This window comes from Lathyrus oleraceus, chromosome 4 (assembly GCF_024323335.1).
Source record: "Lathyrus oleraceus cultivar Zhongwan6 chromosome 4, CAAS_Psat_ZW6_1.0, whole genome shotgun sequence".
Taxonomy (NCBI): domain Eukaryota; kingdom Viridiplantae; phylum Streptophyta; class Magnoliopsida; order Fabales; family Fabaceae; genus Lathyrus; species Lathyrus oleraceus.
This window is the reverse complement of record NC_066582.1, coordinates 153,343,132-153,366,445: the sequence shown is the minus strand read 5'-3', so window position 1 is coordinate 153,366,445 and position 23,314 is coordinate 153,343,132. Positions and strand designations below refer to the sequence as shown.

The 23,314-nt window shown below is 32.2% G+C and overlaps 23 non-coding genes across 23 annotated transcripts; all 23 read right to left on the bottom strand.

Moving 5' to 3' along the window:
• Window positions 1-247: 247 nt before the first annotated feature.
• On the bottom strand, window positions 248-319 carry TRNAW-CCA (transfer RNA tryptophan (anticodon CCA)). Its single transcript has one exon. It is a non-coding gene; the product is annotated as a tRNA-Trp (tRNA).
• An 806-nt stretch (window positions 320-1,125) lies between these two features.
• Window positions 1,126-1,197, bottom strand: TRNAW-CCA (transfer RNA tryptophan (anticodon CCA)). Its single transcript has one exon. It is a non-coding gene; the product is annotated as a tRNA-Trp (tRNA).
• An 808-nt stretch (window positions 1,198-2,005) lies between these two features.
• Window positions 2,006-2,077, bottom strand: TRNAW-CCA (transfer RNA tryptophan (anticodon CCA)). The gene has a single exon. It is a non-coding gene; the product is annotated as a tRNA-Trp (tRNA).
• Window positions 2,078-2,883: 806 nt separating this feature from the next.
• Window positions 2,884-2,955, bottom strand: TRNAW-CCA (transfer RNA tryptophan (anticodon CCA)). Its single transcript has one exon. It is a non-coding gene; the product is annotated as a tRNA-Trp (tRNA).
• An 808-nt stretch (window positions 2,956-3,763) lies between these two features.
• TRNAW-CCA (transfer RNA tryptophan (anticodon CCA)) lies at window positions 3,764-3,835 on the bottom strand. The gene has a single exon. It is a non-coding gene; the product is annotated as a tRNA-Trp (tRNA).
• Window positions 3,836-4,641: 806 nt separating this feature from the next.
• On the bottom strand, window positions 4,642-4,713 carry TRNAW-CCA (transfer RNA tryptophan (anticodon CCA)). Its single transcript has one exon. It is a non-coding gene; the product is annotated as a tRNA-Trp (tRNA).
• An 809-nt stretch (window positions 4,714-5,522) lies between these two features.
• Window positions 5,523-5,594, bottom strand: TRNAW-CCA (transfer RNA tryptophan (anticodon CCA)). Its single transcript has one exon. It is a non-coding gene; the product is annotated as a tRNA-Trp (tRNA).
• An 807-nt stretch (window positions 5,595-6,401) lies between these two features.
• On the bottom strand, window positions 6,402-6,473 carry TRNAW-CCA (transfer RNA tryptophan (anticodon CCA)). The gene has a single exon. It is a non-coding gene; the product is annotated as a tRNA-Trp (tRNA).
• An 807-nt stretch (window positions 6,474-7,280) lies between these two features.
• TRNAW-CCA (transfer RNA tryptophan (anticodon CCA)) lies at window positions 7,281-7,352 on the bottom strand. The gene has a single exon. It is a non-coding gene; the product is annotated as a tRNA-Trp (tRNA).
• Window positions 7,353-8,161: 809 nt separating this feature from the next.
• On the bottom strand, window positions 8,162-8,233 carry TRNAW-CCA (transfer RNA tryptophan (anticodon CCA)). The gene has a single exon. It is a non-coding gene; the product is annotated as a tRNA-Trp (tRNA).
• Window positions 8,234-9,042: 809 nt separating this feature from the next.
• Window positions 9,043-9,114, bottom strand: TRNAW-CCA (transfer RNA tryptophan (anticodon CCA)). The gene has a single exon. It is a non-coding gene; the product is annotated as a tRNA-Trp (tRNA).
• Window positions 9,115-9,922: 808 nt separating this feature from the next.
• Window positions 9,923-9,994, bottom strand: TRNAW-CCA (transfer RNA tryptophan (anticodon CCA)). Its single transcript has one exon. It is a non-coding gene; the product is annotated as a tRNA-Trp (tRNA).
• An 805-nt stretch (window positions 9,995-10,799) lies between these two features.
• On the bottom strand, window positions 10,800-10,871 carry TRNAW-CCA (transfer RNA tryptophan (anticodon CCA)). The gene has a single exon. It is a non-coding gene; the product is annotated as a tRNA-Trp (tRNA).
• An 808-nt stretch (window positions 10,872-11,679) lies between these two features.
• TRNAW-CCA (transfer RNA tryptophan (anticodon CCA)) lies at window positions 11,680-11,751 on the bottom strand. Its single transcript has one exon. It is a non-coding gene; the product is annotated as a tRNA-Trp (tRNA).
• Window positions 11,752-12,558: 807 nt separating this feature from the next.
• TRNAW-CCA (transfer RNA tryptophan (anticodon CCA)) lies at window positions 12,559-12,630 on the bottom strand. The gene has a single exon. It is a non-coding gene; the product is annotated as a tRNA-Trp (tRNA).
• An 811-nt stretch (window positions 12,631-13,441) lies between these two features.
• On the bottom strand, window positions 13,442-13,513 carry TRNAW-CCA (transfer RNA tryptophan (anticodon CCA)). The gene has a single exon. It is a non-coding gene; the product is annotated as a tRNA-Trp (tRNA).
• Window positions 13,514-14,318: 805 nt separating this feature from the next.
• TRNAW-CCA (transfer RNA tryptophan (anticodon CCA)) lies at window positions 14,319-14,390 on the bottom strand. The gene has a single exon. It is a non-coding gene; the product is annotated as a tRNA-Trp (tRNA).
• An 808-nt stretch (window positions 14,391-15,198) lies between these two features.
• TRNAW-CCA (transfer RNA tryptophan (anticodon CCA)) lies at window positions 15,199-15,270 on the bottom strand. The gene has a single exon. It is a non-coding gene; the product is annotated as a tRNA-Trp (tRNA).
• Window positions 15,271-16,077: 807 nt separating this feature from the next.
• TRNAW-CCA (transfer RNA tryptophan (anticodon CCA)) lies at window positions 16,078-16,149 on the bottom strand. The gene has a single exon. It is a non-coding gene; the product is annotated as a tRNA-Trp (tRNA).
• Window positions 16,150-16,965: 816 nt separating this feature from the next.
• TRNAW-CCA (transfer RNA tryptophan (anticodon CCA)) lies at window positions 16,966-17,037 on the bottom strand. The gene has a single exon. It is a non-coding gene; the product is annotated as a tRNA-Trp (tRNA).
• An 808-nt stretch (window positions 17,038-17,845) lies between these two features.
• On the bottom strand, window positions 17,846-17,917 carry TRNAW-CCA (transfer RNA tryptophan (anticodon CCA)). Its single transcript has one exon. It is a non-coding gene; the product is annotated as a tRNA-Trp (tRNA).
• A 1,690-nt stretch (window positions 17,918-19,607) lies between these two features.
• TRNAW-CCA (transfer RNA tryptophan (anticodon CCA)) lies at window positions 19,608-19,679 on the bottom strand. Its single transcript has one exon. It is a non-coding gene; the product is annotated as a tRNA-Trp (tRNA).
• A 2,567-nt stretch (window positions 19,680-22,246) lies between these two features.
• On the bottom strand, window positions 22,247-22,318 carry TRNAW-CCA (transfer RNA tryptophan (anticodon CCA)). The gene has a single exon. It is a non-coding gene; the product is annotated as a tRNA-Trp (tRNA).
• Window positions 22,319-23,314: the final 996 nt, after the last annotated feature.

Here is a 23,314-nt window from a genome sequence, read left to right as displayed (position 1 = left end):
ACTCTTGATTAGACGGTCTATTGGCTTCTCAAAAACTTTTAGCCTTAAAAAAAATATATTTGGATCGGGCCATGATTGTTTCTCGCTCTTGTGCCCAAGCTGAAACATATTTTTTATCATGAATCAAACATTGATAAAATTGTGTTGATCTAATTACTTTCTTTTTCCTTAAGAGAAAATAGATGATGCACCGACAATGTAAATTAATTATTAAAAAATAACAAAGAACAAAGAAAAAGAATTGGAATGAACCTAACGTGAATCGAACACGCAACCTTCTGATCTGGAGTCAAACGCGCTACCATTGCGCCACAGATCCATTTGATAACATTTGCACTTTGTATATGTCTCAAAATAAATGTCTCTTTAGAATACCAATACAAAATTTAATCTTTTTTCGATTGATATACCCTTATTTATTAACTTTCAATCTTTTCAACTACTCCACTTATTAATAAATAAGGGTATTTTAGTAAATAATATTACTTTATCGTTAAAATAAACACATCTAATCATTTTCTTAAGAACCACACAAAGTTCAAATAAGACACTTATTATGAGACGAAGGGAGTATTAAGGTAAAAGTGTGTGTACCTTGACTTGATGTCTTACTTCTCTTTTTCTTGTAAGGTCCTAGGGTTTTGGGAACCTAGAACCTCTTGCTCATAATAGCCGTCTGAAAAAGGACAATTGCTTGAATATTATTCGATTTATGATCAGATTGTTCTCATCCAATCATTTCTCTTGATCATATATATTCTCATATGGCAGGTCCATGTTTCTCCATGAGGTTTTAGAACCCTCCTTTGAACCATAGCTAAAAAGGATTCATCTTTGGTTTAACATCATCAACTTGATGTCTCAATGATCAACACCATAATTCTCTTTACTCTTGATTAGACGGTCTATTGGCTTCTCAAAAACTTTTAGCCTTAAAAAAAAATATTTGGATCGGGCCATGATTGTTTCTCGCTCTTGTGCCCAAGCTGAAACATATTTTTTATCATGAATCAAACATTGATAAAATTGTGTTGATCTAATTACTTTCTTTTTCCTTAAGAGAAAATAGATTATGCACCGACAATGTAAATTAATTATTAAAAAATAACAAAGAAAAAATTGGAATGAACCTGACGTGAATCGAACACGCAACCTTCTGATCTGGAGTCAGACGCGCTACCATTGCGCCACAGATCCATTTGATAACATTTGCACTTTGTATATGTCTCAAAATAAATGTCTCTTTAGAATACCAATACAAAATTTAATCTTTTTTCGATTGATATACCCTTATTTATTAACTTTCACTCTTTTCAACGACTCCACTTATTAATAAATAAGGGTATTTTAGTAAATAATATTACTTTATCGTTAAAATAAACACATCTAATCATTTTCTTAAGAACCACACAAAGTTCAAATAAGACACTTATTATGAGACGAAGGGAGTATTAAGGTAAAAGTGTGTGTACCTTGACTTGATGTCTTACTTCTCTTTTTCTTGTAAGGTCCTAGGGTTTTGGGAACCTAGAACCTCTTGCTCATAATAGTCGTTTGAAAAAGCACAATTGCTTGAATATTATTCGATTTATGATCAGATTGTTTTCATCCAATCATTTCTCTTGATCATATATATTCTCATATGGCAGGTCCATGTTTCTCCATGAGGTCTTAGAACCCTCCTTTGAACCATAGCTAAAAAGGATTCATCTTTGGTTTAACGTCATCAACTTGATGTCTCAATGATCAACACCATAATTCTCTTTACTCTTGATTAGACGGTCTATTGGCTTCTCAAAAACTTTTAGCCTTAAAAAAAAATATATTTGGATCGGGCCATGATTGTTTCTCGCTCTTGTGCCCAAGCTGAAACATATTTTTTATCATGAATCAAACATTGATAAAATTGTGTTGATCTAATTACTTTCTTTTTCCTTAAGAGAAAATAGATTATGCACCAACAATGTAAATTAATTATTAAAAAATAACAAAGAAAAAATTGGAATGAACCTGACGTGAATCGAACACGCAACCTTCTGATCTGGAGTCAGACGCGCTACCATTGCGCCACAGATCCATTTGATAACATTTGCACTTTGTATATGTCTCAAAATAAATGTCTCTTTAGAATACCAATACAAAATTTAATCTTTTTTCGATTGATATACCCTTATTTATTAACTTTCAATCTTTTCAACTACTCCACTTATTAATAAATAAGGGTATTTTAGTAAATAATATTACTTTATCGTTAAAATAAACACATCTAATCATTTTCTTAAGAACCACACAAAGTTCAAATAAGACACTTATTATGAGACGAAGGGAGTATTAAGGTAAAAGTGTGTGTACCTTGACTTGATGTCTTACTTCTCTTTTTCTTGTAAGGTCCTAGGGTTTTGGGAACCTAGAACCTCTTGCTCATAATAGCCGTCTGAAAAAGGACAATTGCTTGAATATTATTCGATTTATGATCAGATTGTTCTCATCCAATCATTTCTCTTGATCATATATATTCTCATATGGCAGGTCCATGTTTCTCCATGAGGTTTTAGAACCCTCCTTTGAACCATAGCTAAAAAGGATTCATCTTTGGTTTAACATCATCAACTTGATGTCTCAATGATCAACACCATAATTCTCTTTACTCTTGATTAGACGGTCTATTGGCTTCTCAAAAACTTTTAGCCTTAAAAAAAAATATTTGGATCGGGCCATGATTGTTTCTCGCTCTTGTGCCCAAGCTGAAACATATTTTTTATCATGAATCAAACATTGATAAAATTGTGTTGATCTAATTACTTTCTTTTTCCTTAAGAGAAAATAGATTATGCACCGACAATGTAAATTAATTATTAAAAAATAACAAAGAAAAAATTGGAATGAACCTGACGTGAATCGAACACGCAACCTTCTGATCTGGAGTCAGACGCGCTACCATTGCGCCACAGATCCATTTGATAACATTTGCACTTTGTATATGTCTCAAAATAAATGTCTCTTTAGAATACCAATACAAAATTTAATCTTTTTTCGATTGATATACCCTTATTTATTAACTTTCACTCTTTTCAACGACTCCACTTATTAATAAATAAGGGTATTTTAGTAAATAATATTACTTTATCGTTAAAATAAACACATCTAATCATTTTCTTAAGAACCACACAAAGTTCAAATAAGACACTTATTATGAGACGAAGGGAGTATTAAGGTAAAAGTGTGTGTACCTTGACTTGATGTCTTACTTCTCTTTTTCTTGTAAGGTCCTAGGGTTTTGGGAACCTAGAACCTCTTGCTCATAATAGCCGTCTGAAAAAGGACAATTGCTTGAATATTATTCGATTTATGATCAGATTGTTCTCATCCAATCATTTCTCTTGATCATATATATTCTCATATGGCAGGTCCATGTTTCTCCATGAGGTCTTAGAACCCTCCTTTGAACCATAGCTAAAAAGGATTCATCTTTGGTTTAACGTCATCAACTTGATGTCTCAATGATCAACACCATAATTCTCTTTACTCTTGATTAGACGGTCTATTGGCTTCTCAAAAACTTTTAGCCTTAAAAAAAAATATTTGGATCGGGCCATGATTGTTTCTCGCTCTTGTGCCCAAGCTGAAACATATTTTTTATCATGAATCAAACATTGATAAAATTGTGTTGATCTAATTACTTTCTTTTTCCTTAAGAGAAAATAGATGATGCACCGACAATGTAAATTAATTATTAAAAAATAACAAAGAAAAAAAATTGGAATGAACCTGACGTGAATCGAACACGCAACCTTCTGATCTGGAGTCAGACGCGCTACCATTGCGCCACAGATCCATTTGATAACATTTGCACTTTGTATATGTCTCAAAATAAATGTCTCTTTAGAATACCAATACAAAATTTAATCTTTTTTCGATTGATATACCCTTATTTATTAACTTTCAATCTTTTCAACTACTCCACTTATTAATAAATAAGGGTATTTTAGTAAATAATATTACTTTATCGTTAAAATAAACACATCTAATCATTTTCTTAAGAACCACACAAAGTTCAAATAAGACACTTATTATGAGACGAAGGGAGTATTAAGGTAAAAGTGTGTGTACCTTGACTTGATGTCTTACTTCTCTTTTTCTTGTAAGGTCCTAGGGTTTTGGGAACCTAGAACCTCTTGCTCATAATAGCCGTCTGAAAAAGGACAATTGCTTGAATATTATTCGATTTATGATCAGATTGTTCTCATCCAATCATTTCTCTTGATCATATATATTCTCATATGGCAGGTCCATGTTTCTCCATGAGGTTTTAGAACCCTCCTTTGAACCATAGCTAAAAAGGATTCATCTTTGGTTTAACATCATCAACTTGATGTCTCAATGATCAACACCATAATTCTCTTTACTCTTGATTAGACGGTCTATTGGCTTCTCAAAAACTTTTAGCCTTAAAAAAAAATATTTGGATCGGGCCATGATTGTTTCTCGCTCTTGTGCCCAAGCTGAAACATATTTTTTATCATGAATCAAACATTGATAAAATTGTGTTGATCTAATTACTTTCTTTTTCCTTAAGAGAAAATAGATTATGCACCGACAATGTAAATTAATTATTAAAAAATAACAAAGAAAAAATTGGAATGAACCTGACGTGAATCGAACACGCAACCTTCTGATCTGGAGTCAGACGCGCTACCATTGCGCCACAGATCCATTTGATAACATTTGCACTTTGTATATGTCTCAAAATAAATGTCTCTTTAGAATACCAATACAAAATTTAATCTTTTTTCGATTGATATACCCTTATTTATTAACTTTCAATCTTTTCAACTACTCCACTTATTAATAAATAAGGGTATTTTAGTAAATAATATTACTTTATCGTTAAAATAAACACATCTAATCATTTTCTTAAGAACCACACAAAGTTCAAATAAGACACTTATTATGAGACGAAGGGAGTATTAAGGTAAAAGTGTGTGTACCTTGACTTGATGTCTTACTTCTCTTTTTCTTGTAAGGTCCTAGGGTTTTGGGAACCTAGAACCTCTTGCTCATAATAGCCGTCTGAAAAAGGACAATTGCTTGAATATTATTCGATTTATGATCAGATTGTTCTCATCCAATCATTTCTCTTGATCATATATATTCTCATATGGCAGGTCCATGTTTCTCCATGAGGTCTTAGAACCCTCCTTTGAACCATAGCTAAAAAGGATTCATCTTTGGTTTAACGTCATCAACTTGATGTCTCAATGATCAACACCATAATTCTCTTTACTCTTGATTAGACGGTCTATTGGCTTCTCAAAAACTTTTAGCCTTAAAAAAAAATATATTGGATCGGGCCATGATTGTTTCTCGCTCTTGTGCCCAAGCTGAAACATATTTTTTATCATGAATCAAACATTGATAAAATTGTGTTGATCTAATTACTTTCTTTTTCCTTAAGAGAAAATAGATGATGCACCGACAATGTAAATTAATTATTAAAAAATAACAAAGAAAAAAAATTGGAATGAACCTGACGTGAATCGAACACGCAACCTTCTGATCTGGAGTCAGACGCGCTACCATTGCGCCACAGATCCATTTGATAACATTTGCACTTTGTATATGTCTCAAAATAAATGTCTCTTTAGAATACCAATACAAAATTTAATCTTTTTTCGATTGATATACCCTTATTTATTAACTTTCAATCTTTTCAACTACTCCACTTATTAATAAATAAGGGTATTTTAGTAAATAATATTACTTTATCGTTAAAATAAACACATCTAATCATTTTCTTAAGAACCACACAAAGTTCAAATAAGACACTTATTATGAGACGAAGGGAGTATTAAGGTAAAAGTGTGTGTACCTTGACTTGATGTCTTACTTCTCTTTTTCTTGTAAGGTCCTAGGGTTTTGGGAACCTAGAACCTCTTGCTCATAATAGCCGTCTGAAAAAGGACAATTGCTTGAATATTATTCGATTTATGATCAGATTGTTCTCATCCAATCATTTCTCTTGATCATATATATTCTCATATGGCAGGTCCATGTTTCTCCATGAGGTCTTAGAACCCTCCTTTGAACCATAGCTAAAAAGGATTCATCTTTGGTTTAACATCATCAACTTGATGTCTCAATGATCAACACCATAATTCTCTTTACTCTTGATTAGACGGTCTATTGGCTTCTCAAAAACTTTTAGCCTTAAAAAAAAATATTTGGATCGGGCCATGATTGTTTCTCGCTCTTGTGCCCAAGCTGAAACATATTTTTTATCATGAATCAAACATTGATAAAATTGTGTTGATCTAATTACTTTCTTTTTCCTTAAGAGAAAATAGATGATGCACCGACAATGTAAATTAATTATTAAAAAATAACAAAGAATAAAATTGGAATGAACCTGACGGGAATCGAGCACGCAACCTTCTGATCTGGAGTCAGACGCGCTTCCATTGCGCCACAGATCCATTTGATAACATTTGCACTTTGTATATGTCTCAAAATAAATGTCTCTTTAGAATACCAATACAAATTTAATCTTTTTTCGATTGATATACCCTTATTTATTAACTTTCACTCTTTTCAACGACTCCACTTATTAATAAATAAGGGTATTTTAGTAAATAATATTACTTTATCGTTAAAATAAACACATCTAATCATTTTCTTAAGAACCACACAAAGTTCAAATAAGACACTTATTATGAGACGAAGGGAGTATTAAGGTAAAAGTGTGTGTACCTTGACTTGATGTCTTACTTCTCTTTTTCTTGTAAGGTCCTAGGGTTTTGGGAACCTAGAACCTCTTGCTCATAATAGCCGTCTGAAAAAGGACAATTGCTTGAATATTATTCGATTTATGATCAGATTGTTCTCATCCAATCATTTCTCTTGATCATATATATTCTCATATGGCAGGTCCATGTTTCTCCATGAGGTCTTAGAACCCTCCTTTGAACCATAGCTAAAAAGGATTCATCTTTGGTTTAACGTCATCAACTTGATGTCTCAATGATCAACACCATAATTCTCTTTACTCTTGATTAGACGGTCTATTGGCTTCTCAAAAACTTTTAGCCTTAAAAAAAAATATTTGGATCGGGCCATGATTGTTTCTCGCTCTTGTGCCCAAGCTGAAACATATTTTTTATCATGAATCAAACATTGATAAAATTGTGTTGATCTAATTACTTTCTTTTTCCTTAAGAGAAAATAGATGATGCACCGACAATGTAAATTAATTATTAAAAAATAACAAAGAAAAAAAATTGGAATGAACCTGACGTGAATCGAACACGCAACCTTCTGATCTGGAGTCAGACGCGCTACCATTGCGCCACAGATCCATTTGATAACATTTGCACTTTGTATATGTCTCAAAATAAATGTCTCTTTAGAATACCAATACAAAATTTATTCTTTTTTCGATTGATATACCCTTATTTATTAACTTTCACTCTTTTCAACGACTCCACTTATTAATAAATAAGGGTATTTTAGTAAATAATATTACTTTATCGTTAAAATAAACACATCTAATCATTTTCTTAAGAACCACACAAAGTTCAAATAAGACACTTATTATGAGACGAAGGGAGTATTAAGGTAAAAGTGTGTGTACCTTGACTTGATGTCTTACTTCTCTTTTTCTTGTAAGGTCCTAGGGTTTTGGGAACCTAGAACCTCTTGCTCATAATAGCCGTCTGAAAAAGGACAATTGCTTGAATATTATTCGATTTATGATCAGATTGTTCTCATCCAATCATTTCTCTTGATCATATATATTCTCATATGGCAGGTCCATGTTTCTCCATGAGGTCTTAGAACCCTCCTTTGAACCATAGCTAAAAAGGATTCATCTTTGGTTTAACGTCATCAACTTGATGTCTCAATGATCAACACCATAATTCTCTTTACTCTTGATTAGACGGTCTATTGGCTTCTCAAAAACTTTTAGCCTTAAAAAAAATATATTTGGATCGGGCCATGATTGTTTCTCGCTCTTGTGCCCAAGCTGAAACATATTTTTTATCATGAATCAAACATTGATAAAATTGTGTTGATCTAATTACTTTCTTTTTCCTTAAGAGAAAATAGATGATGCACCGACAATGTAAATTAATTATTAAAAAATAACAAAGAAAAAAAATTGGAATGAACCTGACGTGAATCGAACACGCAACCTTCTGATCTGGAGTCAGACGCGCTACCATTGCGCCACAGATCCATTTGATAACATTTGCACTTTGTATATGTCTCAAAATAAATGTCTCTTTAGAATACCAATACAATATTTATTCTTTTTTCGATTGATATACCCTTATTTATTAACTTTCACTCTTTTCAACTACTCCACTTATTAATAAATAAGGGTATTTTAGTAAATAATATTACTTTATCGTTAAAATAAACACATCTAATCATTTTCTTAAGAACCACACAAAGTTCAAATAAGACACTTATTATGAGACGAAGGGAGTATTAAGGTAAAAGTGTGTGTACCTTGACTTGATGTCTTACTTCTCTTTTTCTTGTAAGGTCCTAGGGTTTTGGGAACCTAGAACCTCTTGCTCATAATAGCCGTCTGAAAAAGGACAATTGCTTGAATATTATTCGATTTATGATCAGATTGTTCTCATCCAATCATTTCTCTTGATCATATATATTCTCATATGGCAGGTCCATGTTTCTCCATGAGGTCTTAGAACCCTCCTTTGAACCATAGCTAAAAAGGATTCATCTTTGGTTTAACGTCATCAACTTGATGTCTCAATGATCAACACCATAATTCTCTTTACTCTTGATTAGACGGTCTATTGGCTTCTCAAAAACTTTTAGCCTTAAAAAAAATATATTTGGATCGGGCCATGATTGTTTCTCGCTCTTGTGCCCAAGCTGAAACATATTTTTTATCATGAATCAAACATTGATAAAATTGTGTTGATCTAATTACTTTCTTTTTCCTTAAGAGAAAATAGATGATGCACCGACAATGTAAATTAATTATTAAAAAATAACAAAGAAAAAAAATTGGAATGAACCTGACGTGAATCGAACACGCAACCTTCTGATCTGGAGTCAGACGCGCTACCATTGCGCCACAGATCCATTTGATAACATTTGCACTTTGTATATGTCTCAAAATAAATGTCTCTTTAGAATACCAATACAAAATTTATTCTTTTTTCGATTGATATACCCTTATTTATTAACTTTCACTCTTTTCAACGACTCCACTTATTAATAAATAAGGGTATTTTAGTAAATAATATTACTTTATCGTTAAAATAAACACATCTAATCATTTTCTTAAGAACCACACAAAGTTCAAATAAGACACTTATTATGAGACGAAGGGAGTATTAAGGTAAAAGTGTGTGTACCTTGACTTGATGTCTTACTTCTCTTTTTCTTGTAAGGTCCTAGGGTTTTGGGAACCTAGAACCTCTTGCTCATAATAGCCGTCTGAAAAAGGACAATTGCTTGAATATTATTCGATTTATGATCAGATTGTTCTCATCCAATCATTTCTCTTGATCATATATATTCTCATATGGCAGGTCCATGTTTCTCCATGAGGTCTTAGAACCCTCCTTTGAACCATAGCTAAAAAGGATTCATCTTTGGTTTAACGTCATCAACTTGATGTCTCAATGATCAACACCATAATTCTCTTTACTCTTGATTAGACGGTCTATTGGCTTCTCAAAAACTTTTAGCCTTAAAAAAAATATATTTGGATCGGGCCATGATTGTTTCTCGCTCTTGTGCCCAAGCTGAAACATATTTTTTATCATGAATCAAACATTGATAAAATTGTGTTGATCTAATTACTTTCTTTTTCCTTAAGAGAAAATAGATGATGCACCGACAATGTAAATTAATTATTAAAAAATAACAAAGAATAAAATTGGAATGAACCTGACGGGAATCGAACACGCAACCTTCTGATCTGGAGTCAGACGCGCTACCATTGCGCCACAGATCCATTTGATAACATTTGCACTTTGTATATGTCTCAAAATAAATGTCTCTTTAGAATACCAATACAAAATTTAATCTTTTTTCGATTGATATACCCTTATTTATTAACTTTCAATCTTTTCAACTACTCCACTTATTAATAAATAAGGGTATTTTAGTAAATAATATTACTTTATCGTTAAAATAAACACATCTAATCATTTTCTTAAGAACCACACAAAGTTCAAATAAGACACTTATTATGAGACGAAGGGAGTATTAAGGTAAAAGTGTGTGTACCTTGACTTGATGTCTTACTTCTCTTTTTCTTGTAAGGTCCTAGGGTTTTGGGAACCTAGAACCTCTTGCTCATAATAGCCGTCTGAAAAAGGACAATTGCTTGAATATTATTCGATTTATGATCAGATTGTTCTCATCCAATCATTTCTCTTGATCATATATATTCTCATATGGCAGGTCCATGTTTCTCCATGAGGTTTAGAACCCTCCTTTGAACCATAGCTAAAAAGGATTCATCTTTGGTTTAACATCATCAACTTGATGTCTCAATGATCAACACCATAATTCTCTTTACTCTTGATTAGACGGTCTATTGGCTTCTCAAAAACTTTTAGCCTTAAAAAAAAATATTTGGATCGGGCCATGATTGTTTCTCGCTCTTGTGCCCAAGCTGAAACATATTTTTTATCATGAATCAAACATTGATAAAATTGTGTTGATCTAATTACTTTCTTTTTCCTTAAGAGAAAATAGATTATGCACCGACAATGTAAATTAATTATTAAAAAATAACAAAGAAAAAATTGGAATGAACCTGACGTGAATCGAACACGCAACCTTCTGATCTGGAGTCAGACGCGCTACCATTGCGCCACAGATCCATTTGATAACATTTGCACTTTGTATATGTCTCAAAATAAATGTCTCTTTAGAATACCAATACAAAATTTAATCTTTTTTCGATTGATATACCCTTATTTATTAACTTTCAATCTTTTCAACTACTCCACTTATTAATAAATAAGGGTATTTTAGTAAATAATATTACTTTATCGTTAAAATAAACACATCTAATCATTTTCTTAAGAACCACACAAAGTTCAAATAAGACACTTATTATGAGACGAAGGGAGTATTAAGGTAAAAGTGTGTGTACCTTGACTTGATGTCTTACTTCTCTTTTTCTTGTAAGGTCCTAGGGTTTTGGGAACCTAGAACCTCTTGCTCATAATAGCCGTCTGAAAAAGGACAATTGCTTGAATATTATTCGATTTATGATCAGATTGTTCTCATCCAATCATTTCTCTTGATCATATATATTCTCATATGGCAGGTCCATGTTTCTCCATGAGGTTTTAGAACCCTCCTTTGAACCATAGCTAAAAAGGATTCATCTTTGGTTTAACATCATCAACTTGATGTCTCAATGATCAACACCATAATTCTCTTTACTCTTGATTAGACGGTCTATTGGCTTCTCAAAAACTTTTAGCCTTAAAAAAAAATATTTGGATCGGGCCATGATTGTTTCTCGCTCTTGTGCCCAAGCTGAAACATATTTTTTATCATGAATCAAACATTGATAAAATTGTGTTGATCTAATTACTTTCTTTTTCCTTAAGAGAAAATAGATGATGCACCGACAATGTAAATTAATTATTAAAAAATAACAAAGAAAAAAAATTGGAATGAACCTGACGTGAATCGAACACGCAACCTTCTGATCTGGAGTCAGACGCGCTACCATTGCGCCACAGATCCATTTGATAACATTTGCACTTTGTATATGTCTCAAAATAAATGTCTCTTTAGAATACCAATACAAAATTTAATCTTTTTTCGATTGATATACCCTTATTTATTAACTTTCACTCTTTTCAACGACTCCACTTATTAATAAATAAGGGTATTTTAGTAAATAATATTACTTTATCGTTAAAATAAACACATCTAATCATTTTCTTAAGAACCACACAAAGTTCAAATAAGACACTTATTATGAGACGAAGGGAGTATTAAGGTAAAAGTGTGTGTACCTTGACTTGATGTCTTACTTCTCTTTTTCTTGTAAGGTCCTAGGGTTTTGGGAACCTAGAACCTCTTGCTCATAATAGCCGTCTGAAAAAGGACAATTGCTTGAATATTATTCGATTTATGATCAGATTGTTCTCATCCAATCATTTCTCTTGATCATATATATTCTCATATGGCAGGTCCATGTTTCTCCATGAGGTTTTAGAACCCTCCTTTGAACCATAGCTAAAAAGGATTCATCTTTGGTTTAACATCATCAACTTGATGTCTCAATGATCAACACCATAATTCTCTTTACTCTTGATTAGACGGTCTATTGGCTTCTCAAAAACTTTTAGCCTTAAAAAAAAATATTTGGATCGGGCCATGATTGTTTCTCGCTCTTGTGCCCAAGCTGAAACATATTTTTTATCATGAATCAAACATTGATAAAATTGTGTTGATCTAATTACTTTCTTTTTCCTTAAGAGAAAATAGATGATGCACCGACAATGTAAATTAATTATTAAAAAATAACAAAGAATAAAATTGGAATGAACCTGACGTGAATCGAACACGCAACCTTCTGATCTGGAGTCAGACGCGCTACCATTGCGCCACAGATCCATTTGATAACATTTGCACTTTGTATATGTCTCAAAATAAATGTCTCTTTAGAATACCAATACAAAATTTATTCTTTTTTCGATTGATATACCCTTATTTATTAACTTTCACTCTTTTCAACGACTCCACTTATTAATAAATAAGGGTATTTTAGTAAATAATATTACTTTATCGTTAAAATAAACACATCTAATCATTTTCTTAAGAACCACACAAAGTTCAAATAAGACACTTATTATGAGACGAAGGGAGTATTAAGGTAAAAGTGTGTGTACCTTGACTTGATGTCTTACTTCTCTTTTTCTTGTAAGGTCCTAGGGTTTTGGGAACCTAGAACCTCTTGCTCATAATAGCCGTCTGAAAAAGGACAATTGCTTGAATATTATTCGATTTATGATCAGATTGTTCTCATCCAATCATTTCTCTTGATCATATATATTCTCATATGGCAGGTCCATGTTTCTCCATGAGGTCTTAGAACCCTCCTTTGAACCATAGCTAAAAAGGATTCATCTTTGGTTTAACGTCATCAACTTGATGTCTCAATGATCAACACCATAATTCTCTTTACTCTTGATTAGACGGTCTATTGGCTTCTCAAAAACTTTTAGCCTTAAAAAAAATATATTTGGATCGGGCCATGATTGTTTCTCGCTCTTGTGCCCAAGCTGAAACATATTTTTTATCATGAATCAAACATCGATAAAATTGTGTTGATCTAATTACTTTCTTTTTCCTTAAGAGAAAATAGATGATGCACCGACAATGTAAATTAATTATTAAAAAATAACAAAGAACAAAAAAATTGGAATGAACCTAACGTGAATCGAACACGCAACCTTCTGATCTGGAGTCAAACGCGCTACCATTGCGCCACAGATCCATTTGATAACATTTGCACTTTGTATATGTCTCAAAATAAATGTCTCTTTAGAATACCAATACAAAATTTAATCTTTTTTCGATTGATATACCCTTATTTATTAACTTTCAATCTTTTCAACTACTCCACTTATTAATAAATAAGGGTATTTTAGTAAATAATATTACTTTATCGTTAAAATAAACACATCTAATCATTTTCTTAAGAACCACACAAAGTTCAAATAAGACACTTATTATGAGACGAAGGGAGTATTAAGGTAAAAGTGTGTGTACCTTGACTTGATGTCTTACTTCTCTTTTTCTTGTAAGGTCCTAGGGTTTTGGGAACCTAGAACCTCTTGCTCATAATAGCCGTCTGAAAAAGGACAATTGCTTGAATATTATTCGATTTATGATCAGATTGTTCTCATCCAATCATTTCTCTTGATCATATATATTCTCATATGGCAGGTCCATGTTTCTCCATGAGGTTTTAGAACCCTCCTTTGAACCATAGCTAAAAAGGATTCATCTTTGGTTTAACATCATCAACTTGATGTCTCAATGATCAACACCATAATTCTCTTTACTCTTGATTAGACGGTCTATTGGCTTCTCAAAAACTTTTAGCCTTAAAAAAAATATTTGGATCGGGCCATGATTGTTTCTCGCTCTTGTGCCCAAGCTGAAACATATTTTTTATCATGAATCAAACATTGATAAAATTGTGTTGATCTAATTACTTTCTTTTTCCTTAAGAGAAAATAGATTATGCACCGACAATGTAAATTAATTATTAAAAAATAACAAAGAAAAAATTGGAATGAACCTGACGTGAATCGAACACGCAACCTTCTGATCTGGAGTCAGACGCGCTACCATTGCGCCACAGATCCATTTGATAACATTTGCACTTTGTATATGTCTCAAAATAAATGTCTCTTTAGAATACCAATACAAAATTTAATCTTTTTTCGATTGATATACCCTTATTTATTAACTTTCACTCTTTTCAACGACTCCACTTATTAATAAATAAGGGTATTTTAGTAAATAATATTACTTTATCGTTAAAATAAACACATCTAATCATTTTCTTAAGAACCACACAAAGTTCAAATAAGACACTTATTATGAGACGAAGGGAGTATTAAGGTAAAAGTGTGTGTACCTTGACTTGATGTCTTACTTCTCTTTTTCTTGTAAGGTCCTAGGGTTTTGGGAACCTAGAACCTCTTGCTCATAATAGCCGTCTGAAAAAGGACAATTGCTTGAATATTATTCGATTTATGATCAGATTGTTCTCATCCAATCATTTCTCTTGATCATATATATTCTCATATGGCAGGTCCATGTTTCTCCATGAGGTTTTAGAACCCTCCTTTGAACCATAGCTAAAAAGGATTCATCTTTGGTTTAACATCATCAACTTGATGTCTCAATGATCAACACCATAATTCTCTTTACTCTTGATTAGACGGTCTATTGGCTTCTCAAAAACTTTTAGCCTTAAAAAAAAATATTTGGATCGGGCCATGATTGTTTCTCGCTCTTGTGCCCAAGCTGAAACATATTTTTTATCATGAATCAAACATTGATAAAATTGTGTTGATCTAATTACTTTCTTTTTCCTTAAGAGAAAATAGATGATGCACCGACAATGTAAATTAATTATTAAAAAATAACAAAGAAAAAAAATTGGAATGAACCTGACGTGAATCGAACACGCAACCTTCTGATCTGGAGTCAGACGCGCTACCATTGCGCCACAGATCCATTTGATAACATTTGCACTTTGTATATGTCTCAAAATAAATGTCTCTTTAGAATACCAATACAAAATTTAATCTTTTTTCGATTGATATACCCTTATTTATTAACTTTCACTCTTTTCAACGACTCCACTTATTAATAAATAAGGGTATTTTAGTAAATAATATTACTTTATCGTTAAAATAAACACATCTAATCATTTTCTTAAGAACCACACAAAGTTCAAATAAGACACTTATTATGAGACGAAGGGAGTATTAAGGTAAAAGTGTGTGTACCTTGACTTGATGTCTTACTTCTCTTTTTCTTGTAAGGTCCTAGGGTTTTGGGAACCTAGAACCTCTTGCTCATAATAGCCGTCTGAAAAAGGACAATTGCTTGAATATTATTCGATTTATGATCAGATTGTTCTCATCCAATCATTTCTCTTGATCATATATATTCTCATATGGCAGGTCCATGTTTCTCCATGAGGTTTTAGAACCCTCCTTTGAACCATAGCTAAAAAGGATTCATCTTTGGTTTAACATCATCAACTTGATGTCTCAATGATCAACACCATAATTCTCTTTACTCTTGATTAGACGGTCTATTGGCTTCTCAAAAACTTTTAGCCTTAAAAAAAATATTTGGATCGGGCCATGATTGTTTCTCGCTCTTGTGCCCAAGCTGAAACATATTTTTTATCATGAATCAAACATTGATAAAATTGTGTTGATCTAATTACTTTCTTTTTCCTTAAGAGAAAATAGATGATGCACCGACAATGTAAATTAATTATTAAAAAATAACAAAGAAAAAAAATTGGAATGAACCTGACGTGAATCGAACACGCAACCTTCTGATCTGGAGTCAGACGCGCTACCATTGCGCCACAGATCCATTTGATAACATTTGCACTTTGTATATGTCTCAAAATAAATGTCTCTTTAGAATACCAATACAAAATTTATTCTTTTTTCGATTGATATACCCTTATTTATTAACTTTCACTCTTTTCAACGACTCCACTTATTAATAAATAAGGGTATTTTAGTAAATAATATTACTTTATCGTTAAAATAAACACATCTAATCATTTTCTTAAGAACCACACAAAGTTCAAATAAGACACTTATTATGAGACGAAGGGAGTATTAAGGTAAAAGTGTGTGTACCTTGACTTGATGTCTTACTTCTCTTTTTCTTGTAAGGTCCTAGGGTTTTGGGAACCTAGAACCTCTTGCTCATAATAGCCGTCTGAAAAAGGACAATTGCTTGAATATTATTCGATTTATGATCAGATTGTTTCATCCAATCATTTCTCTTGATCATATATATTCTCATATGGCAGGTCCATGTTTCTCCATGAGGTCTTAGAACCCTCCTTTGAACCATAGCTAAAAAGGATTCATCTTTGGTTTAACGTCATCAACTTGATGTCTCAATGATCAACACCATAATTCTCTTTACTCTTGATTAGACGGTCTATTGGCTTCTCAAAAACTTTTAGCCTTAAAAAAAAATATATTTGGATCGGGCCATGATTGTTTCTCGCTCTTGTGCCCAAGCTGAAACATATTTTTTATCATGAATCAAACATCGATAAAATTGTGTTGATCTAATTACTTTCTTTTTCCTTAAGAGAAAATAGATGATGCACCGACAATGTAAATTAATTATTAAAAAATAACAAAGAACAAAGAAAAAGAATTGGAATGAACCTAACGTGAATCGAACACGCAACCTTCTGATCTGGAGTCAGACGCGCTACCATTGCGCCACAGATCCATTTGATAACATTTGCACTTTGTATATGTCTCAAAATAAATGTCTCTTTAGAATACCAATACAATATTTATTCTTTTTTCGATTGATATACCCTTATTTATTAACTTTCACTCTTTTCAACTACTCCACTTATTAATAAATAAGGGTATTTTAGTAAATAATATTACTTTATCGTTAAAATAAACACATCTAATCATTTTCTTAAGAAACACACAAAGTTCGAATAAGACACTTATTATGAGACGAAGGGAGTATTAAGGTAAAAGTGTGTGTACCTTGACTTGATGTCTTACTTCTCTTTTTCTTGTAAGGTCCTAGGGTTTTGGGAACCTAGAACCTCTTGCTCATAATAGCCGTCTGAAAAAGGACAATTGCTTGAATATTATTCGATTTATGATCAGATTGTTCTCATCCAATCATTTCTCTTGATCATATATATTCTCATATGGCAGGTCCATGTTTCTCCATGAGGTCTTAGAACCCTCCTTTGAACCAGAGCTAAAAAGGATTCATCTTTGGTTTAACGTCATCAACTTGATGTCTCAATGATCAACACCATAATTCTCTTTACTCTTGATTAGACGGTCTATTGGCTTCTCAAAAACTTTTAGCCTTAAAAAAAAATATTTGGATCGGGCCATGATTGTTTCTCGCTCTTGTGCCCAAGCTGAAACATATTTTTTATCATGAATCAAACATTGATAAAATTGTGTTGATCTAATTACTTTCTTTTTCCTTAAGAGAAAATAGATGATGCACCGACAATGTAAATTAATTATTAAAAAATAACAAAGAAAAAAAATTGGAATGAACCTGACGTGAATCGAACACGCAACCTTCTGATCTGGAGTCAGACGCGCTACCATTGCGCCACAGATCCATTTGATAACATTTGCACTTTGTATATGTCTCAAAATAAATGTCTCTTTAGAATACCAATACAATATTTATTCTTTTTTCGATTGATATACCCTTATTTATTAACTTTCACTCTTTTCAACTATTCCACTTATTAATAAATAACAGTATTTTAGTAAATAATATTACTTTATCGTTAAAATAAACACATCTAATCATTTTCTTAAGAAACATACAAAGTTCGAATAAGACACTTATTATGAGACGAAGGGAGTATTAAGGTAAAAGTGTGTGTACCTTGACTTGATTTCTTACTTCTCTTTTTCTTGTAAGGTCCTAGGGTTTTGGGAACCTAGAACCTCTTGCTCATAATAGCCGTCTGAAAAAAGACAATTGCTTGAATATTATTCGATTTATGATCAGATTGTTCTCATCCAATCATTTCTCTTGATCATATATATTCTCATATGGCAGGTCCATGTTTCTCCATGAGTTCTTAGAACCCTCCTTTGAACCAGGGCTAAAAAGGATTCATATTTGGTTTAACGTCATCAACTTGATGTCTCAATGATCAACACCATAATTCTCTTTACTCTTGATTAGACGGTCTATTGGCTTCTCAAAAACTTTTAGCCTTAAAAAAAATATATTTGGATCGGGCCATGATTGTTTCTCGCTCTTGTGCCCAAGCTGAAACATATTTTTTATCATGAATCAAACATTGATAAAATTGTGTTGATCTAATTACTTTCTTTTTCCTTAAGAGAAAATAGATGATGCACCGACAATGTAAATTAATTATTAAAAAATAACAAAGAAAAAAATTTGAAATGAACCTTACGTGAATCGAACACGCAACCTTCTGTTCTAGAGTCAGACGCACTACCATTGCGCCACAGATCCATTTGATAACATTTGCACTTTGTATATGTCTCAAAATAAATGTCTCTTTAGAATACCAATACAATATTTATTCTTTTTTCGATGATATACCCTTATTTATTAACTTTCACTCTTTTCAACTACTCCACTTATTAATAAATAACAGTATTTTAGTAAATAATATTACTTTATCGTTAAAATAAACACATCTAATCATTTTCTTAAGAAACACACAAAGTTCGAATAAGACACTTATTATGAGACGAAGGGAGTATTAAGGTAAAAGTGTGTGTACCTTGACTTGATGTCTTACTTCTCTTTTTCTTGTAAGGTCCTAGGGTTTTGGGAACCTAGAACCTCTTGCTCATAATAGCCGTCTGAAAAAGGACAATTGCTTGAATATTATTCGATTTATGATCAGATTGTTCTCATCCAATCATCTCTCTTGATCATATATATTCTCATATGGCAGGTCCATGTTTCTCCATGAGGTCTTAGAACCCTCCTTTGAACCAGAGCTAAAAAGGATTCATTTTTGCTTTAACGTCATCAACTTGATGTCTCAATGATCAACACCATAATTCTCTTTACTCTTGATTAGACGGTCTATTGGCTTCTCAAAAACTTTTAGCCTTAAAAAAATATATATTTGGATCGGGCCATGATTGTTTCTCGCTCTTGTGCCCAAGCTGAAACATATTTTTTATCATGAATCAAACATCGATAAAATTGTGTTGATCTAATTACTTTCTTTTTCCTTAAGAGAAAATAGATGATGCACCGACAATGTAAATTAATTATTAAAAAATAACAAAGAAAAAAAATTGGAATGAACCTTACGTGAATCGAACACGCAACGTTCTGATCTGGAGTCAGACGCACTACCATTGCGCCACAGATCCATTTGTTAATATTTGCACTTTGTATATGTCTCAAAATAAATGTCTCTTTAGAATACCAATACAATATTTATTCTTTTTTCGATGATATACCCTTATTTATTAACTTTCACTCTTTTCAACTACTCCACTTATTAATAAATAACAGTATTTTAGTAAATAATATTACTTTATCGTTAAAATAAACACATCTAATCATTTTCTTAAGAAACACACAAAGTTCGAATAAGACACTTATTATGAGACGAAGGGAGTATTAAGGTAAAAGTGTGTGTACCTTGACTTGATGTCTTACTTCTCTTTTTCTTGTAAGGTCCTAGGGTTTTGGGAACCTAGAACCTCTTGCTCATAATAGCCGTCTGAAAAAGGACAATTGCTTGAATATTATTCGATTTATGATCAGATTGTTCTCATCCAATCATCTCTCTTGATCATATATATTCTCATATGGCAGGTCCATGTTTCTCCATGAGGTCTTAGAACCCTCCTTTGAACCAGAGCTAAAAAGGATTCATTTTTGCTTTAACGTCATCAACTTGATGTCTCAATGATCAACACCATAATTCTCTTTACTCTTGATTAGACGGTCTATTGGCTTCTCAAAAACTTTTAGCCTTAAAAAATATATATTTGGATCGGGCCATGATTGTTTCTCGCTCTTGTGCCCAAGCTGAAACATATTTTTTATCATGAATCAAACATCGATAAAATTGTGTTGATCTAATTACTTTCTTTTTCCTTAAGAGAAAATAGATGATGCACCGACAATGTAAATTAATTATTAAAAAATAACAAAGAAAAAGAATTGGAATGAACTTAATGTGAATCGAACACGCAACCTTCTGATCTGGAGTCAGACGCGCTACCATTGCACCATAGATCCATTTGATAACATTTGCACTTTGTATATGTCTCAAAATAAATGTCTCTTTAGAATACCAATACAATATTTATTCTTTTTTCGATTGATATACCCTTATTTATTAACTTTCACTCTTTTCAACTACTCCACTTATTAATAAATAACAGTATTTTAGTAAATAATATTACTTTATCGTTAAAATAAACACATCTAATCATTTTCTTAAGAAACACACAAAGTTCGAATAAGACACTTATTATGAGACGAAGGGAGTATTAAGGTAAATATGTGTGTACCTTGACTTGATTTCTTACTTCTCTTTTTCTTGTAAGGTCCTAGGGTTTTGGGAACCTAGAATCTCTTGCTCATAATAGCCGTCTGAAAAAAGACAATTGCTTGAATATTATTCGATTTATGATCAGATTGTTCTCATCCAATCATTTCTCTTGATCACATATATTCTCATATGGCAGGTCCATGTTTCTCCATGAGGTCTTAGAACCCTCCTTTGAACCAGAGCAAAAAAGGATTCATTTTTGCTTTAACGTCATCAACTTGATGTCTCAATGATCAACACCATAATTCTCTTTACTCTTGATTAGACGGTCTATTGGCTTCTCAAAAACTTTTAGCCTTAAAAAAAATATATTTGGATCGGGCCATGATTGTTTCTCGCTCTTGTGCCCAAGCTGAAACATATTTTTTATCATGAATCAAACATCGATAAAATTGTGTTGATCTAATTACTTTCTTTTTCCTTAAGAGAAAAAAGATGATGCACCGACAATGTAAATTAATTATTAAAAAATAACAAAGAAAAAAAATTGGAATGAACCTTACGTGAATCGAACACGCAACGTTCTGATCTGGAGTCAGACACACTACCATTGCGCCACAGATCCATTTGTTAATATTTGCACTTTGTATATGTCTCAAAATAAATGTCTCTTTAGAATACCAATACAATATTTATTCTTTTTTCGATGATATACCCTTATTTATTAACTTTCACTCTTTTCAACTACTCCACTTATTAATAAATAACAGTATTTTAGTAAATAATATTACTTTATCGTTAAAATAAACACGTCTAATCATTTTCTTAAGAAACACACAAAGTTCGAATAAGACACTTATTATGAGACGAAGGGAGTATTAAGGTAAAAGTGTGTGTACCTTGACTTGATGTCTTACTTCTCTTTTTCTTGTAAGGTCCTAGGGTTTTGGGAACCTAGAACCTCTTGCTCATAATAGCCGTCAGAAAAAGGACAATTGCTTGAATATTATTCGATTTATGATCAGATTGTTCTCATCCAATCATCTCTCTTGATCATATATATTCTCATATGGCAGGTCCATGTTTCTCCATGAGGTCTTAGAACCCTCCTTTGAACCAGAGCTAAAAAGGATTCATTTTGCTTTAACGTCATCAACTTGATGTCTCAATGATCAACACCATAATTCTCTTTACTCTTGATTAGACGGTCTATTGGCTTCTCAAAAACTTTTAGCCTTAAAAAAATATATTTGGATCGGGCCATGATTGTTTCTCGCTCTTGTGCCCAAGCTGAAACATATTTTTTATCATGAATCAAACATCGATAAAATTGTGTTGATCTAATTACTTTCTTTTTCCTTAAGAGAAAATAGATGATGCACCGACAATGTAAATTAATTATTAAAAAATAACAAAGAAAAAGAATTGGAATGAACTTAATGTGAATCGAACACGCAACCTTCTGATCTGGAGTCAGACGCGCTACCATTGCGCCATAGATCCATTTGATAACATTTGCACTTTGTATATGTCTCAAAATAAATGTCTCTTTAGAATACCAATACAATATTTATTCTTTTTTCGATTGATATACCCTTATTTATTAACTTTCACTCTTTTCAACTACTCCACTTATTAATAAATAACAGTATTTTAGTAAATAATATTACTTTATCGTTAAAATAAACACATCTAATCATTTTCTTAAGAAACACACAAAGTTCGAATAAGACACTTATTATGAGACGAAGGGAGTATTAAGGTAAATATGTGTGTACCTTGACTTGATTTCTTACTTCTCTTTTTCTTGTAAGGTCCTAGGGTTTTGGGAACCTAGAATCTCTTGCTCATAATAGCCGTCTGAAAAAAGACAATTGCTTGAATATTATTCGATTTATGATCAGATTGTTCTCATCCAATCATTTCTCTTGATCACATATATTCTCATATGGCAGGTCCATGTTTCTCCATGAGGTCTTAGAACCCTCCTTTGAACCAGAGCAAAAAAGGATTCATTTTTGCTTTAACGTCATCAACTTGATGTCTCAATGATCAACACCATAATTCTCTTTACTCTTGATTAGACGGTCTATTGGCTTCTCAAAAACTTTTAGCCTTAAAAAAATATATATTTGGATCGGGCCATGATTGTTTCTCGCTCTTGTGCCCAAGCTGAAACATATTTTTTATCATGAATCAAACATCGATAAAATTGTGTTGATCTAATTACTTTCTTTTTCCTTAAGAGAAAATAGATGATGCACCGACAATGTAAATTAATTATTAAAAAATAACAAAGAAAAAAAATTGGAATGAACCTTACGTGAATCGAACACGCAACGTTCTGATCTGGAGTCAGACACACTACCATTGCGCCACAGATCCATTTGTTAATATTTGCACTTTGTATATGTCTCAAAATAAATGTCTCTTTAGAATACCAATACAATATTTATTCTTTTTTCGATGATATACCCTTATTTATTAACTTTCACTCTT